The sequence below is a fragment of the Ochotona curzoniae genome, unplaced genomic scaffold, assembly GCF_017591425.1.
Source record: "Ochotona curzoniae isolate NIBS_2020 unplaced genomic scaffold, NIBS_Ocur_1.0 contig_1482, whole genome shotgun sequence".
NCBI classification, from domain to species: domain Eukaryota; kingdom Metazoa; phylum Chordata; class Mammalia; order Lagomorpha; family Ochotonidae; genus Ochotona; species Ochotona curzoniae.
In genome coordinates, this window is record NW_024465100.1 from 1,316,301 (window position 1) to 1,334,471 (window position 18,171).

Here is an 18,171-nt window from a genome sequence, read left to right on the forward strand (position 1 = left end):
GCTGCTTGCCTGCACAGCGGAGACCATGGCTTATTCACGGAGGCTGCTGACAACTGTGCGATCTGACGCGCAGTGGGGTCAGTATCTGTCACTGTCTGAGGCTCACTAAATGTCAGGAGGGCCACATGTGTGATCTCGAATTCTCTAAGTAATCCCAAAAGGCGCAAATGGTCATTCCCATCAAGGGCCATGGAGCCACACTGCCCCATGACCCTTCCTGGCAATGAGGCCTTGGACACGTGACCTGAACGCTGTGTTTCCATATCCTCCTCCTCGCCATCTTCATCACCACCACTACCATCATAGTACATGTCTCCCCTGCGTGTGAGGTGCAAGCAAACTATAAAAAGCTTCTTCAAAAAGTTCATAGAAAATATGAACTGTACTATGTATGGACTTCAAAATACTTCTCAAAAATAAGTTTCTTTAAAAATTCCATTTTCCATGAACTTTTTGGCAGTAATCTGGTGCCACGACACATCAGGAAGGGCCACACATTTTAGCTGTTGTAATTTTACTTTTTACAGTGCAAGTGGACAGGGATTATGTGGTTGGCAGAGGTCAAGGAAACCAGTAAGGAACTACGTGTTATTATTGTGTTTTTATCCCCTTGACAAAATCTTTTGAATAAGTAAGGTTTAATAATAATACTTTTTTTTTTTAATTATTTTTATTAGAAAGCAAACTTTACAGAGAGAGGATAGAGAAGGTCTTTTATCCACTGGTTCACTTCCCAAATGGCCGCAATGGCCAGAGCTGAGCTGATCTGAAGCTGGGAGCCAACTTTTGGGTGTCCCACATGGTTGCAGGGTCCCAAGGCCTCGAGCCATCCTCTGCTGCTCTCTGAAGCTAAAAACATGGAGCTGCATCATCGTAAGTGGAGCAGCTGGGACACGAACCAGTGCACATTTGGGAAGCTGGTGCTACAGGGAGGAGGATTAGCCTGATATACCGCCATGCCAGCCCCAATAACAATACTTAGTAATGAATAATAAACACACATTTCAGGCACCAGCCTATTTTCAAATAGCTGGAAGCCCAAGAAGATGTTTTCAAGTTTGGCCAGTAGGTGGCAGAAGGGAGAAACGATCACCCCTAAATGGAAAAGTTTTCAAGCTGGGCAGTATGAGGAGTCTTGCCTGTGGCTGAGAACAGGGGCAGGGTCAGAGGGCTCATTGGGTGGTGTGTGGCTCATGGTGGCCGAGAGAAGCACTTATAGTTGTTTGAAGGGTGCCTGCCTTCAAGGTTTATTAAGAGGGGCTTTGAAGGTGGGGACTGGGAGAACCAAAGGAAATCAAAGTTCAGAAAAAGTGGCATGGCAGAATTATCTCCACTTCCTCTTGCCAGCCTGGCTTCCCACCTTTCCCGCTGACAACATCTCCTCTTTTCCAAAGCCTCTCCTTCCCTCTTGGCTGCTAAGTCACTTGCCCCGTCTGTGTTCCCCCTCCAGCCTTCACCCTAGTCTGTAGCCTGTATACTGGTATTCCCCTGTGCCAGTCACAATAACAGTCCGCATTTGTGAATGTAAATTGCCCTGAGTCAGTTGCTCCCCTTCCATTGTATGCCCCTGCCTTGCTTTGTATTCCTCAATTAGGCTTGGTTCAGAGCCCTCTACCCTCTGTCAAATCAGCTTGGGGCTGGGTAGCTGGTGGGCTACTCATCTATTCATTTTGTTCTGAAGACATGTGGTTTGGGTCAAAGGGATCAGGGCTTAGTCACCATTCTGGGTCCAAGTGATCTGTAACAGAAATAGGACTTGGTAATTGGAGGTGCTGGGCTTATTGACCTGAAGGCTGGCCCTCCTTCCCCTCAGTGGTCGCCTGAGGACAGGAGTCCACCACTGACTCATGCTTAACACCCCATGGCTTCCAACTCCCATACACAGCTGCTCAAGCCAGCACCAACCTTAAACCAACAGCCTGTGCTGTTCCCGGATGGGTCAGAGAGAGGGGGGATCCCAGGTTTCTTACTTGACATGCTTCTCTTCATGCATTGTAGTGGCTGCTTATTTCATTCTTTACCAGGAGGCTGGGGTGAGGCTGCTGTGTGTGGCTTTTCCCTGCTGCCTCACACACGGACTGGAGAGAATGAGCTGCTTTGTGAGGGAGCTGCTTGTGGAGTGGCCAAGCTTGTTAGTGATAATTGAAAACCTCCACCTAGGCAATGCTTTTCACGGTGTCTTGCATGATTTCTGAAATCCATCCAAGGTGGGATTTACAAGGTGTGCACAGTGGCCTAGTGGCTAAAGTCCTTGTCTTGAGCATGCCAGGATCCCATATGGGCTCCGGTTCTAATCCTAGCAGCCACACTTCCCATCTAGCTCTCTGCTTGTGCCCAATACAAATAAATAAATCTTAAAGAAGAAAACGTAATACTCATGTGTGTACACATTTCCTTGAGTTTTACAGTGTGCCCACAGGTTTGTGACTGTTTAAGCAGAGACACCAGGGAAGAGGCTTGGGCTGAATAGTTAAGACCCCTGTGTCCCATGTTGAAGTGCCCAGAGTTATTTATTTGAAAGGTGGAATGACGGAGAGGGAAGGATATATTTTCCATCCTCTGGTTCACTACAGTAATGGCTACAATAGTCAGGTCTGTGTCAGGTGAGAGCCAGGAACCACAAGTCCCTCTAGGTCTTCTATTTGGGTGGCAGGGGTCCAAGCACACGGGCCACCTTCTGCTGGCACCACGGCGCGCTAGCAAGAAGGAAATTGGAAGCATCACACTGGGATGCAAACATATACAGGATGTCGGAGTCCAAGGCGGTGACATAACTTGTGGGCCACAATGCCAGCCGCAAGGCTGGCATCTGGAAGATTGAAATATCTCTCTCTAAAAGATTTATTTTTATTGCAAGTCAGGTTTACTGAGAGAAGGAGAGACAGAAGGATCTTCCATCCACTGTTTCTCTCCCTAAGTGGCTACAACAGCTGCAGTTGAGCTGATCTGAAGCTAGGAGCCAGGAGTTTCTTCCAGGTCTTTCATACAGGTGCAAGGTCCTAAGGCTTTGGGTCACCTCTACTGCTTTCCCAAGCAGGGAGTTGGAAGGGAAGTGGAACAGCTGGGATACGAACTGGTGCCTGTATGGGATCTGGCGCATCCAAGGCGAGGACTTTAGCCACCAGGGTACTGCCAGGACCCTGAAATCTCTTTTGGGGAAGAGAAATAGAGGATATTTAAGGACAAAAATGTGCTTTAGCTCACCCATGTAGCCTCATTTTGCTAATACACACCATTGTTGCCTCTTACCAGATTCTAGAAGTTACCACAGCAGGAGTTGGTAATGCAAGCTTCATGCTTCACCCTTTTAGTGATTTTGCCTTAGAGGATCCACGTGAGTGTCCAGAGGACCACTGGACGGGGTCCTGAAGGAGACAAAAGACCCACAGTTACAGGGCCCTGGCTGAGAGGGCTGTGTGGGAATGGAGGCAGAGCTGCCTGGCTGGGTGGGGTCAGGGGAGAGGTATCTTGGAAGATTTACAGCCCGGATGTGCCTTCAGAGATTATGGTGCCCAACCACAGCCTAGTCATTTCCTGTGCGGTCCAGTGCTCTCTGGGCTCCCTGCCGTTACCGGCCAGCGGCTGTTGGCCAGGGCTCCTTTTCCTGCCCTGTGACCCAGAGGGAGCAGCTTCCAAGTGGGGCACAGGCAGCCAGGGACTGGAGATTGTAAAGTCAAGCTGATGAGCTGCAGAATAGACCTCAGCACTTTCCATCTTTAAGTCACTTGTCTCTGGTTTTATGCTTTGCCGTGTAGATAAAGTGCTGCTGTGCAATAATGTGTAACAAACATGCAATCCTTCCTCTAGGTGTGTGGGAAATGGCAGATATCAAAATCCACAGGGGCTAGGTTTTTATTTATGTATTCATTGAAGATGGGGAGAGAGGGATGGGGAGCACCCCCATCCACTGTTACATTCCCAAATGCCTGTACCAGTTGGGCTAGGCTGAGGCCAAACTGAAAACTGGGGACTAAATCTAGCTTTCTCACCTGGGTGCCAGGCACCCAACTTTTTGCCCTCATGGCTGCCTCCCAGGGTCCTCAATAGCAGGAACCTGCAGTTAGGAGCTGGAGGTGGCTCTTGGACTCAGATACAACAGTGTAAATGCTGTCTCAATGATGGTCATGTACTGTTGAGGAAATAATGACAGAAAGAATAGGTTATATATACTCAGCACAAATACAGTGTTTTTCCCAATATTTTGCATCTTTGGTTGGTTGCGTTCATGGACGCCGAACCCATGATAGGAGCACTGAATATATGCAAATATGAAGGCATGTTACAAATATCATGTTGAAGTGGTTTTCCTACTTAGTGCTTGTTGAATTCTTCGGTAGCGGATTAAGCTTGTGATTATGAAGTAAATTGAAAGGCTGTCATTGTAAAAATTAAAGGAAAAATCAGAAAGGAAGGTTGGGGGAGAGTAGAAGTGGGAGAAGGAGGAAGGGTGGGGTAGGAAGTGTCATTAATGGTCTTTTTTTAAAAAAAAAAATGATTTATTTTTATTGGAAACGCAAATTCACACAGAGAAGCGAGACAGAATGATCTTCCCTCTGCTGGTTCACCTGCCAAGTGGTCACAGTGCTGAAACCAATCCGATCTGAAGCCAGGAGCTTCTTCCAAGTCTCCCACACAGGTACAGGGTCCCAAGGCTTTGGGCCATCTTCTATGGCTTTCCTTGACCATAAACAGGGAGCTGGATGGGAAATGGAGCAAGCAGGACGTGAACCAGTGCCCATTTGGGCTGCCAGCACTTATGGGTGGAGAATTAGCTTGTTGAGCCACCACACTGGCCCCTCATTATGGTCTTAAAACTGTAAATATGAAATGCACCACAGTGCTGGTTATCTGTAGGGTCTAAGTGATGAGCCCGCCTTTGTTTCTGATACTGGTGTTTTGGGTTTTCCAGCTTCCTCTTCTTGCTGGGTTTTCTAGGAATTTATAAATTCTTTACAAAGAACAGAATTCTGTTCTTTTGGATTTTTTTTGTCTGTTTCCTATTTCAGTTTTTGCTTTTTTAAAAAATCATTTTGACCATCTTTTTCTTTTTTGAAATTGCTTTTATTTTGGCAATCTTTGCATAGTTGATTAGGGCACAAAGGGTCAAGGGCTACAGGAAAGTGGGTAAGACTATTGTTTCCACGTTATTGCTTATTTTGGGGGGGGGGTATCTGGGATAAACGGGGAGATAAAGGGAGAAGCCCCACCCAACCTCCCACCCATCCCAGGTTCCCAACCTGGGGCATGCTCCGAAGGTCCTTGTCAAGTGTTTTTGATAATTCAACAGTTCTGAATTGCTGACAATTGACCATCTCTTTTATTTCACATCACTCTCCCTCTCCTGGATTCTTCGGGTTGAAGCTTAAATCAGTAATTTTACACTATTTTTTAAAGATTTATTTTATTGGGGCCCGGCGCGGTGGTGCAAGTGGTTAAGGTCCTCGCCTTGCACCCCCAGGATCCCATATGGGCGCCGGTTCTAATCCCGGCAGCCCTGCTTCCCTTCCAGCTCCCTGCCTGTGGCCCGGGAAAGCAGTTGAGGACGGCCCAAAGCTTTGGGAACCTGCACCCGCGTGGGAGACCCAGAAGAGGCTTCTGGCTTCGGATCGGCATAGCATCGGCCGTTGCGCTCACTTGGGGAGTGAATCATCGGATGGAAGATCTTCCTCTCTGTCTCTCCTCTCTGTATATCCGCCTTTCCAGTAAAAAATAATAAAAATAAATCTTTAAAAAAAAAGATTTATTTTATTGAAAAGTCAGATATACAGAGATGAGGAGAGACAGAGAAGATCTTCCATCTGCTGATTCATTCCCCAAGTGTCTGTAACAGCCGGCTGGAGCTGAGCTAATCCGAAGCCAGGAGCCAGGAGCCAGAGAAGCCAGGAGCCAGGAGCCTCTTTCAGGTCTCCTATGTGGGTGCAGGGTCCCAAGGCTTTGAGGAATCCTTGACTGCTTTCCCAGCCACAAGCAGGAAGCTGGATGGGAAGCGGGGTTTCCTAGAATAGAACTGGCGCCCATATGGGATCCCGGCATATGCATGGTGAGGACTGTAGCCACTAGGTTACTGTGCTGGGTGCAATTTTACACTGTTTTGCCCTAACATAGATATTTGAAAGGATAAATTTCCCTGTAAACCTTGCTTAAGCTGCAACCTATAAAGTTTGACACATTATATGGAAGCTTTATTATATGATATTATTCCACTATTTGATATTATCATCTTACAAATAACAACATTGTACTTCTCCAACAGTTATTGGTGCTTACAACACTGTAATCTATGCTTCCTGTGCTTTAAGCTCTTGTCATATATTTTATCCTTATATACTCTATATTATGCAATGTACTGCATTGCATAGTATAGATGCATTTTATATTTAGCTAGGTGTTTATGGTCTCTGGGTCTTTTGTTCCTTCAGACAGGTCAACACTGCCATCTGGAATTACTCTGTAATCATTTCTCACCCAGCAGGCTTTTGGGATATGGATTCTGTATCTTTTTCTTAAGACATTTGTTTTCATTGGAAAGGTAGATTTAGAAAGAAGAAGAGACTGAGATAAAGATCTTGGATTTGCTGGTTCACTTCCAAAATGGCCAGAGCTAAACTGATCCTAAGCCAGGAGTAAGGGGCCTCTTCCATGTACCCCATGCAGATGCAGGGTCCCAAGGCTTTGAACCATGCTCTGCTGCTTTCCCAGGCCACAAGCAGGGAGACCTGGAACAGCCAGGAGACGAACCAGTGCCCATATCGGATACATGCTTGGAGGTGGAGGATGAGCTAATTGAGTCATTGCACTGTCCCGTGGATTATTTCCATTAATTTGTCCCTAAGTTTATTAATCATTTTTTTCCTTCCTGCTGTTATTTGTAGTATTTTCATTTCAAATGTCTCTTTGCTAATCTGCTTCATTTGTTCACACCACATGTTTTTTTCCACTAGATCCTTTACTAATTTTTCAAAAGCTATTTTGAAGTCTACAGTAACTGCCAAATCTGGGTATACCTGAGATTTGCTTTTCTGAACTATTTCCTGTCTTGATAATGGGTTAGACTAGGGTTTGTGGAAAATGGAGTTAAAAAGTGAGTTTACTTTTGTGCTCACATTTTAAACATTTTAAAATTTAAATGTGATTCATCTAAGAGGAAGGGAGGGAGAGGAAGGCAAGAAAGGGGAAGAGAAATGAGCTCCTGTCTACTGGTTCATCCTCCAGAGGCCCTCAGCAGGCTCCCCAGGACTCAGGGTCTCCCACATGGTTTATGGGAGTCCAGTTGGTTGAGGTATCGCTGCTGTCTTCCGGGGTCTGTGTTTGAAGGACACTGCGGTTCAGAGCTGGTGCTGAGTGCTGAACTCAGGCCCTTCCCTGTGAGAGACAGGCTTCTTAGCTGGCAGCTTAACTGCCAGGCCAGGTCCTTGGCCCTTGTGCCAGAAGTTTGAAATGAACGTGTAGTAATTTTAACACTAGGCGTTCTCTATGAACTGTACAAGTTCATGGGAATACTCATCATGTTCATAGATTTCAATACTTAGGCACCAAAATAAATTGATTTTCCTACTCTATTTTTCCACAAACCTTTTAAAAATATTGTTTGTTTTTATTTGAAAAACAGACTTTTTGGGTCCTGAGTGATGGCTCAGTGGCTAAATCTTCATTTTGCCGGTATGGGATCTCATATCGGTACTGATTTGTGTCCCAGCTGCTCCACTCCTGGCTTTGAATCAGCTTGTCTCTGGCCATTGTGGCCATTTGGGGAGTGAACCAGTGGATGAAGAGCTTTCTCTGTCTCCTCTTGTAAATATAGTTTTCCAATAAAAATATTTTTTAAAAAGACAGTTTTTTTTTAAAAAAAGATTTATTTATTTGACTTGAAAGTCAGAGAGGAAGAGACATTTGGTTGTTCAAACAGCTGCAATGGCCAGAGTTTGGCCAGTCTGAAGCCAGGAAGCAGGAGCCTCTTCCAGGTCTCCTACGCTTGGGCAGGGGCCCAAGGCTTTGGGCCGTCCTCAGCTGCTTTCCTAGGCCACAAGCAGGGAGCTGGTTGGGAAGTGGAGCTGCCAGGATTAGAACTGACACCCATATGTGATATCAGTGCTGCTTCAGGCAGAGAGGCTGTGTCATATCCTCCACAAACTTTTTGAAGTGCCCTTGTGTATGTTTAAGTGTGAATGATTTTTCTAGTATTACAGATTGACATTCACAATATCATTAGATGAATTCCTGTTGAGGCAGATTAAGAACAATGATTGGTACAGTAATTCGTTGACTCATCCAGAATGCCCAGCAAATGCCAGGAGTTTGCACTAACTGTTGAAGCTAGGTTTAATTACAAGACTGCCTTAGCCTTCCTAGCTCTCTGCCCTTTCCCTAGGCTTAGCACCTGGAGGTAAGGGAAGTTACCCAGCTCCATGTTTCTAGTAAGATTATTACCATCAACCGTGAAGCCAGAATTCCACCTGCTTCAAAAACCTTGGACATCCCTGGGTCCCTCTCCTGGCAAGGAGACTATAATAAGAAGTGCTCAATCATGTTCTCCTAAGAGACCTTGAGGATTAATCCCACGATGCCATATAATGTTGCTTGCTTCATATATGTTTATGTTCATATTCATGAAATAGCTCCCAAAGGATGGATAGCTGTCAGCACTGATAACCTCCTGGGGGGGAAATCCCTCATCATCTATTGGACGTAACTTGAGTGTTGATCAGTGTGAATGCATTTACCTACCTTCCTCCTGCCCAGGAACTCCAAATAAATCTAAATGAAGTGTCCAAGCGACTTACTGAAGGAATATCGTCCCTGGGTCCTGTGCTAGGGACCAAGGGGACAAATGGTTAAGTACAAGGGGCTTGGCTCACGAGGGGCTTACGGCCTTTTGGGAGGGAAAGATACATAGGCAGCTTCTTGTAAGGTGACTGATGCAATGATAATTGTTGTATGGAAGAGGGATGACAAATTATAGAGGTCATTGCCTCACAAAGGTTTCTTATTTAGTGGCATGAGCTATTTCCTAATGGTTCGTGACATTTACACTTTTATTGATTAGGAGATTTGGAGATTCGAAATCCGAGGTGACTCTTGTTGTCTTCACCCCTTGGCCCTGGCCACCTTTTTCCCCTTCGCTCTTTCTGATCTGGGAGTTGTTTGGAGTTGGTTTATACTATATTATTATATTGATGCACAGCTTACTAAGGAATTACATATGTAGCATAAAATCCACCCATTTTAATTGTAGAGTTCAATGAGTTTTAACACATTTGCGCAACCATCACTCTAAGCCAGTTTTAGAACCTGCCCATCAGAACATTTCCTCATGCCCTCATGCCCATTTGCTTTCGGCCCTAGTTGTTTTGCTTCTTCTCATATGATATTTTCAACTTAGGTCTTCTGGAATGTAGCATCCCCTTTTGCCACACCCTGAAAATCTGAGACAGGTTTGGTTGGTGTTGAAGACGAGCCTGGGATTTGCTGCCATGTTAAATGGCGCGTGGTCCTCCTGCCTCCCTCTGGCAGACTTACTGAAATCGATGTTATTAGTACTCTGTCATCTTCTCCAACCTTTTGCCAGTTGACTCGATTCCCTTTTTATCCATGGATTGTGAAAACTACCAAGACCTGTAGGACAAGCCACAAAGTGAGGCTAGATCCTGCAAGGGGGAAGTTAATGTAGATACAGGGATGCCATGACTAGGTGTTGTCATCATGCTTTTGTCAGATGCCAAAATGTGCAAATGCTGTACAAAGCACAGCAGGAAATAGCAGTCTGGCGACAGGTATTACTGTGGGAATGCACGAGTCTGGAAATCCCGGGGAAATGCAGGGCACAGAATGAACCCAGCTCTTCTCCACGGCTGTGAGGGGTCAGTGTGGAGATACGCCCCGTTCTGTGCCAGGCAGGTGTCGATCGGTGAAGAGGGCCTCCTTTGACACCTCTTGGTTTTCAACCTAGGAGACTGCAAATGGAGGATTGACGAGACTGTTTTTCAACTTCTAGCTAGGTGGACTGCTGTGATGTGGGCAGATGGTGCTTCCGGGGACACAGACCTGATATGGGGCAGACTTTGAAGGAACAGGGAGTAGGGCTGTAACTGTGCAAACGCAAGGGGATGTGGAACCCTGAGTCCTCATAATGTCCCCAGTGACCTAAAGCAGCACAGGGACTTCTGGGTCTGGAAGCTGACTATATTCCTGTTCCTCTTCTGACTAATGGGGGTGATCCGAGGGTACCCGAGAAAGACCAAGAAGATAGAATTAAACGGTAAGTTTATTTGGGGGGTCAAAACATTATGAAAGCTGTAGTGTTTTCATAATATTCATTTTTATGAACTTTCTAGAGATCCTTCATATGCCTGGAGTCCAAAAATTTTAGCCCCCAAATGAGCTTACTCTGAAAATTTTATTTATTTATTTGAAAGGTGGAAACAGAGTACCCCTCCACTAGTTCACTCCCCAAATGCCAGCTTTGGCTGGGGCTGGGCTGGGCTGGGCTGGGCTGAATCTCAGAGGTGCGGCTTAGGTCTCCCATGTGGGTGGCAGGGGCCCAACTGCTTTACCGCCACCTGCTGCCTCCCCACGTGCACATTAGCAAGAACTGCAATCAGAAGTGGAGCTAAGATGTGGGATCTAAAGCAGGTTGTTTCCTGCTATGCTGAATATCCACTCACTAAACTTCTTTTAACTCCATTTCCCAAGAACCTTTGGAAGTCCCCTCATAGTTAACACCACTCTCCACAGTGTTCGTGTTAGGAGGAAATGCACTAACTCCTGAACCCGTACTCAGTACAAGGTGAGGGCGAGTGATGATGCTAGTGGAAGTGATTGTTTCTGCTTCTGACTTGAGCAGTGTCTAAGTGCACGTGGGCTTCTTTTCTTGGTACCACTTAGCCCAGAGGCACAGTGTTCACAGCCCACACTGAAGTTTCTCCTCCGACCTCTTCTTACTTGCTCACATCATTCTCTCACCTGCTGCTGCTTCTTCCATCCCTCAAAACAGACAAGTGTGTGTGGCCACAGGCCAAGCCAATCAATGGACAGATACTGAGATCAGCCTCATGTTCAACAATGAGCAATTTTTTTTTTTACTTTTTGAATTGTATCGTACAATTCTTTATAGTCTGGGATTCCTGTCCCCCAATTTCCACTCCCCCGATTGATTTTTCCCATATTTTCACAACAGTGCATCTCTTCATAAGGAGTTACAATTTCACCAGTCCACTATTTGTGTCGCGACATTGCAGGTACAGACAATGTCAGACATCTAGACATCTCCCCATTGTCTAGATATGTCCAACACTTTCATTGGGAGTCCATCTTTTGTTTGAAAGTAGAGATTCGTGTTGAGTTGTGTCTTCACATCTGGAGATGGTAGTCTCCATTACTCTGCCACTATACATTCCAACTTGCTGATGGATTCCTTATATTAGCACATATGGTATTTTGTCTTTTTGGGATTGACTGATTTCACTATAGCATAACGGTCTCTAGTTGGGAGCATCTAGTTGCAAATTGTATAATTTCATTCTTTTTAATGGCTGGATAATATTCCACGGAGTAGATGTACCATAGTTTCTTTATCCATTCCTTTTTTTATGGGCATCTGGGTGGTTTACATGTCTTTGGTGTTATAGATTGTGCTGCTGTGAATATAGGATTACAGATCCCCTTCAACAATGAGCGAGTCTAATAGTGTTTGCCTCAGCCGTCAGAATGAATTGGAGCATTTCAATGATGTACACAAAGAATAAATCAAGAAAAATGAACGGAGTTAATTATTTGGCATAAGTAATTAAAGACTAAATTAAGGGAGAAAACAATGCTAAAGTTTAATCATAAAATAATAATACTAAATGCAGTATTTGTCAATGCTTTCAGGGCTTTTTTGGGAGGGGTATGATTTGTTTAGAGTAAGAGACATGCAAATTCTCTAGGTAGCAATGATAAGCAGCTCCTTTTTATTTTGTTTTTAATTAATTTTTTTTGGAAAGACAGATCAGACTTACATAGAGAAGGAGAGACAGAAAGAATACTCTTCCGTCCTCTAGTTCACTTCCCAAATGGCCACAATGGCCAGAGCTGAGCCGATTGGAAGCCAGAAGGCAGGAGATTCTTCCTGGTCTCTCACGTGAGTGGAGTGGCCCAAGGACTTGGGTCATTATCTGCTGCTTTCTCAGACCATAAGCAGAGAGCTGGATTACAAGTGGAACAGCCAGAACTAGAACTGGCGCCCATGTGAATGCTGGCCCCAGCAGGTGGAGGATTATCATGCTATACCACCAGCCAGCTTGATATAACCCCTCTTTGATAGGAAGCAAAAACACAGGGACTTCTCTTTTCATGAAGGGCAGGGAGAGGGGAGTGTCTGCAAACATCTCTCAACATCTGTTTGCCCTGATTGAGAGACCCATCATCCATGAAGCGCAAGAACTCAACAATGGACTTGAAGGGATCTTAGTGGGTGGCCCTCCTCCTGCTCCAGGTGCTGAAGTAACCCAGCTGTCTTTCTTCTTCAGCTTCTCTAGACTTGCAGACGCTTCACATAGACTCATGGAACTCCTGGAAGACACACTTGTATGGTGGCAAGAGTCTTCTGTGCAACCTGTAAGCTGAGCCATGCTCCTCTTTTCTAGGGAAGATTGTTTCTGGGTTTGTGTGACACGTGATGAGAGGTGTGACAGTTGGGAGGATGGCTTTAATCAGCTTGTCTGGCTATATCCCAAGGTCATTATGAGAAGTACATGAGATATGATAGATAAAATGTTCTGCCTAGCTCTGTGGCATTGTGTGTGCTCGTTCGGAGTTTTCCGTTCATTTGTTCATCTATCTCAAGTTTAATAAGCAGCTGTTGTATATATTAGGTGTTAGTGTTGGCGCAAGGCAGGAGAATGCACAGACTCATTTCCTGTCCTCAGGGAAGGACGGCGGGCTGCTCCAGGCCCTTGTTGAGTGAAGTTGAAATGTACCAGTGTCCTTTGGGTTCTCTCAAAGGTGCAGACTTTAAAGTAAGTGGAGCATTAAGTAATGATCTAATTGTAAACATGTTTTAAAAAGATTTATTCCATTTTTATTGGAAAGTCAGATATGCAGAGAGGAGGAGAGACAGAGAGGAAGATCTTCCATCTGCTGATTCACTCCTCAACTGAAGCTGAGCTGATCCAAAGCCAGGAACCTGAAGCCTCTTCCAGGTCTCCCATGTGGGTGCAGGGTCCCAAGGCTTTGGGCTGTCCTCCATTGCTTTCCCAGGCCACAAGCAAAGTTGGAAGGGAAGCAGGGCCACCGGGATTAGAACTGGCACCCATGTGGGATCTCGGCGCATGCCAGGTGAGGACTTTAGGTACTGCACCGGGCCTTTAATGGCAGGCATTTTAACACAGAGATAAGCACATGATTTCTCTTGTGTCACCCTGGTGTGAGCTCTGAAAAGCCCATGTTATGCTTGTTGCTGTAGATACCATTTCCATAACTAGTTATGACTCTGTTGAGTCACCTGTGATGTACTTTACCACATGCCAGGCTCGAGGACAAGCCTTGTAAATCAGTATTGATTTAATCCTCACAACTGTCTCCTAGAGTAAGCATTGTTTTCCATTTTATAGATGACGACGGAGAAATTGAGAACATTTTCTTCAGTCACTTGGCAGGCAAGTTGAGGTTCAGGAGTCAAACTCCATGTGACTCACAAGTTCGTGCATTTTAATTTTTTAAAAATTTTAATATGAAAACTGGAGACTATAGAGATTGAGTTGGATCAATCAGTTGATTGCTAGATATCATTGTTCCTACATCAGCCAGGGCTGTCCAGATGGAAACCTAGTGCTCAGAACTCAATCTGAGTTTCCATGTGGGGGACAGGGACCCAAGTACTTGGACCTTCAGCTGCTGTCTCCATAAGGTGTGCACTGCCACAACACTCAAACTGGAAGAGCAACTGGAACTCAGAGCTGGGAGCTATGTGATGGGCTTCAATGTTCCTCATGGTGTGTTCATTGCTGTGCCAAACGCCCCAGAAGCGTGTCTTTGATCAGTCACATGAAACTTCTGTTGATTTTCAGTTTGCTTTGCTAAGGACTGGACTGTTATTTCTTAACCCTGCCCGCACGCCCAAACTACTTCTAACAATGTTGTACTCACCTGATTGCCCTTCTCTTTCACAAGACTGAGGCTTGCTTGAGAGTAGTCACAGCCACAGGCCTTACTGGTGTATCCTCAATTATTCTGCCTATCCATTAACATGTGATGAAACCATGGTAAAAGTCAAACACAGGGACAATTTGATGGTAAACCTCACATCTCTGCATGTTGACTGGGATGACATGGTTCCTTCCTGGTGGCCTTTCCATTGGTTGTATCCAGCTGATGGTTGCGGTTGGTGTTTTTGGCACTCACCTGAGCTGAAGTCCAGCTCTGTCTTGTGGCTAGTGCAAGCCATGGACAGCTGTGAGTGCTGGGGACTGGTGAGACCTCTTCCCGGCCCCATAGAGCTTTTCCATGTAGCCAGCCTGGCTTTCTTACCAGGTACTTGTTATAGACTATCAACTGAGTGAATGTTCCAGAAGGCTTGGGGTGGAGGCTGGAAGTCATTTTATGACCTAAGTTTAGAAATTGCCGGGTATCAGTGCTGGCCTCTCGCATGGTGAGTCACAGGCCCAGTGAGTTTCAGCATGTGAGGGTCACCTAAGAGCCTGCATTTCAGGAAGCTTCTTTGTTGGGGGCTTTGGATAGGATGGTCTGCTGAGGAGGTGGGGAGAAGCTTTTTAGAGAACAAGAGACACACACGAGGATTCAACACAAATACTGGGAACTAACCAAACAAATATGGGGTGGGGGCGGGCAGAAAGAAAGGGAGACACGGGGTTCCACACAGAAGCCTTGTCCCAAGGCTCAGAGAGAAGAGGTGAGGAATGATGGGCCTAGAGTCTTCTGGTTTTTCCACCTCCTTGGAGGAAGATTTGGGGCAGTTATTTAACTTGTTAATGTCTCGGTTTCCTCATCTGTGAAATGGAGCTAATCCATATTCATTACTGAGTAGAGAAAGATGAAACTCATGGATCCACAAAGAGTCCTTTCCCATGATACCCAGTACTTAGAAAACACTCTGTACATGGAGGCTGTTGCTATTATCAGCACCATAGAAGGACCATGGGAATGCAAACAAGCCTGGAACACAGGATTCCAGATGGGAAATGGTGAGATAGGAGCCTGGAATAGTCCACAGGAGCCAGATCACCAACGATGCTGTAAGTCACACATAGGTATTTGCATTGTATCTTAGAGTAAATGAAGAGAGGTTACACAGGGCACGGTTGGCCAGATGTGAGATTTTGGAAGGTCCTCTCTCTTAATGATCTCCAGAGAGGGGATGCTTGAGAAAAGAGAAAACTTGAGGCAGAGAGGTGAGTTAGCAGCTGTTGTCAGTAACGGGCATGATGGTCTGAGGGTATAGATAGGGTGGAGTGAACTAGACATGCTAAAGGTCACCGTGCTGGTTAGTGACAGAGCAGGGGACCAGAGCTGCTGATTAGTTACACAGGAATTTCCTGCCAGGAAATTAACCTTTTTTTTTCACTTGTTGATTTAGGCATGAGTTGCATATGTACGATTTGATAGAGATGGAGAATCAGCTACCAGGGCCTGGACAGAGTTGGTTTTGCTAGGAGGTATGGTTTTCGTTTCCATTGCTGCCTCCCCCACCTCCCCGCAGTTGCTGTTAGTAAACAAGTGACTTGGGAATGGCTGCCCCAGGGGCAACTGTCTACCTGCCCCCCCAGCCTGACTGGTTTATGTTTATAGGGTCCCACCCCCATCTTCTCATAACTACCTCATTTGTTCCCCTGTGGCTTGACTGGGAGGGTTTATTTGCTTTTTCAAACTTAATTGGCATATAAAACCAGGCAGGAGGTGATTGGCCGCTTGGTTGCAGTGAAGTTGGCCTTTCACGCTGTGTTTCTCAAACATTCTGTGTGCACCCAGGATAGTCATGGCGTTCACATTCCTAGAAGGCTTGACTGACTTCAGGTTGCAGTGGAGAGATGAGTGGAGAGGAGCCTCTTGGCAGAAATGGGCTTCTGAGCCAAGATGCCTGAGATGGCCATGGTGGCTGTGGGGACCTTTGGCAAAGACGAAGCCTGCTGGAGCAGCATTTGGCTCTGTAGCTAATTCACTGTATGGGGTGGAGTGCCTGGGTCTGAGTCCTGACTGAGTTCTGACTGCAGTCCTAACGTACGCCCTGGGAAGCCAGTAAATGATGAACCAAGCAGCTGGTCCCTGCCATCCATATGGGAGACCTGGATTGAGTTCCTGCTTCCTCAATTTGACCTGGCCCAGCCTCAGCTGCTGGGAGATGTTTGGGGAATGAATCAGTGGAAAGTAGATCTCTGATTCTCAAATAGAATAAGTTTTTAAAATTTTATTTTAAAAAAAGGAGCGTAGTTGTTGGCATTCTCCATGGCTTGAGGTGCCACAGGAAGTCTACTTGGATCCTCGGCTTGTCTGTGAACATCCCAGGCTTGTTCCTGCTTCTCCATGGGGATTGAATTGTGAGAGTTCAGATGTTCTTCCTGCACAGCTCCGTGGGAAGACTTCCCTCACCATGCTGCCTCTTGTGGGGCATCCCCACACCCACCTTCCATGGGTTTTGAAGAGACACAGAGGAGCAGCAGGTGCCATGTGTCTAAGTGCCCACTCCACTGCCAGGTTGTGCAGTCCACTGTGGCACTGCCCTCATCGCCTCTTAGCTGTGCCAAAGCCACCTGAGGGGTTTTCATTCTTTCTGTGTCCCCATGATACTTCTGTTGATTGACAGATTCCAAAAGGTGGATGGCTGGCCACCTTACAGTGTGGGCAGCTGAGGAGAAAGGTGTTAAACTATCTGCCCAAGGCTGTGAAGTGTGGCACCGTTCAGGAACTAACCAGCCACTGTCCCAGGATTAAGGGGTTCACAAACGTATTTCATCTCATCGTTTTGACATGCCCTGGGGCAGGTCCTATGGTCTCTGTCTTAGAGCCGATGAAACTCAAGTTTTCAATTTTGGTGCAATCCACCCCACCAATGTTCCATGCCTGGAAGAAAAACCCAGACTCTCTAACCCTCTTAGAGTAAAACTGCTTCTCCTTTTTAGTGTGTTCTGCATGACCTGTTTCCTTTATGAAGCAAACTGCCACTTTTTCTTTTTCTTTGAGAGGGTAGAGGGCAGGGGAAGTGTACCAGCCCCCCAGCCCCTGCAATCTGATTGTGTATTATGATAGTCCTAGCATGGGAGGCTGGACAGGTGTGTGTGGCTGCTCTGTGGTTTGCAGAGGGATGGGATTAGAATGTGCTGGGAAAATGCAGGCAGGAAGGCAACCTTGTGAAGTGGACAGTGCATGAAAGGCCTCTATTACCTCCAGCCTTCACCGACTCTTCAGCTCATAAACTTCTCTCTAAATAAACTCACATTCTTAAGTATTAATTGATGAATTTGAGGCATATGCGTACACACAGATTGAGAACTCCCCTTCTGGTTAACTCCTTCAATGCCTGCACATCCAGCTGGCACAGCCAGGAGCTCCATCCAGGAGTCCTACATGAAGGGCAGGTACCCAAGCACTTGACCCATCCCTTGATGCTTCCCAGGATATGCATTAGTGGGAGGATGGGCGTGGGGCGTCAGAGTCAGGGCTTGGAACCCACGCACTTCAGATAGGGAGAACCTGGGTGACCCAATGAGCATCTTCACCATGAGGGGAAAGATTCACCTTCTTGAGCCATTTCTCCTGTGAAAAATTTTCCTGCTGCTTTTTCCTTCCAGGAGAAATGACCCTTTCTTTTGAATCCCCACATCATTTACTCCTTTGTGCTTAAGTCGCTGTGTTGTGATCACGTTCCTTATATTCCTGTCTGTCCTGTTACACTGTAAAGGCCTAAAGGACAGGGATCACTTCATTTCTGTCCTTTTCTCTATAGTATGGCTGCAGGTAGGCTAGCAAATATTGATGGGATGCATGACTGAACATCTGATTAAGCCCAGTTGCTGTGGCCTTAATTAGTGTGTACTGTGTGTCGACTTGCACTAGGTCTGTGTGTGTGCATGTCCGCTAGCACCTATCTTCATGACTCTCCTCCAGGAAGTAAAAACTAAGCAGCCAAGAAAGTAAATTAAGTAGTTGACTGGGAGGAAGGAACAGTGAGTGAACACCAGA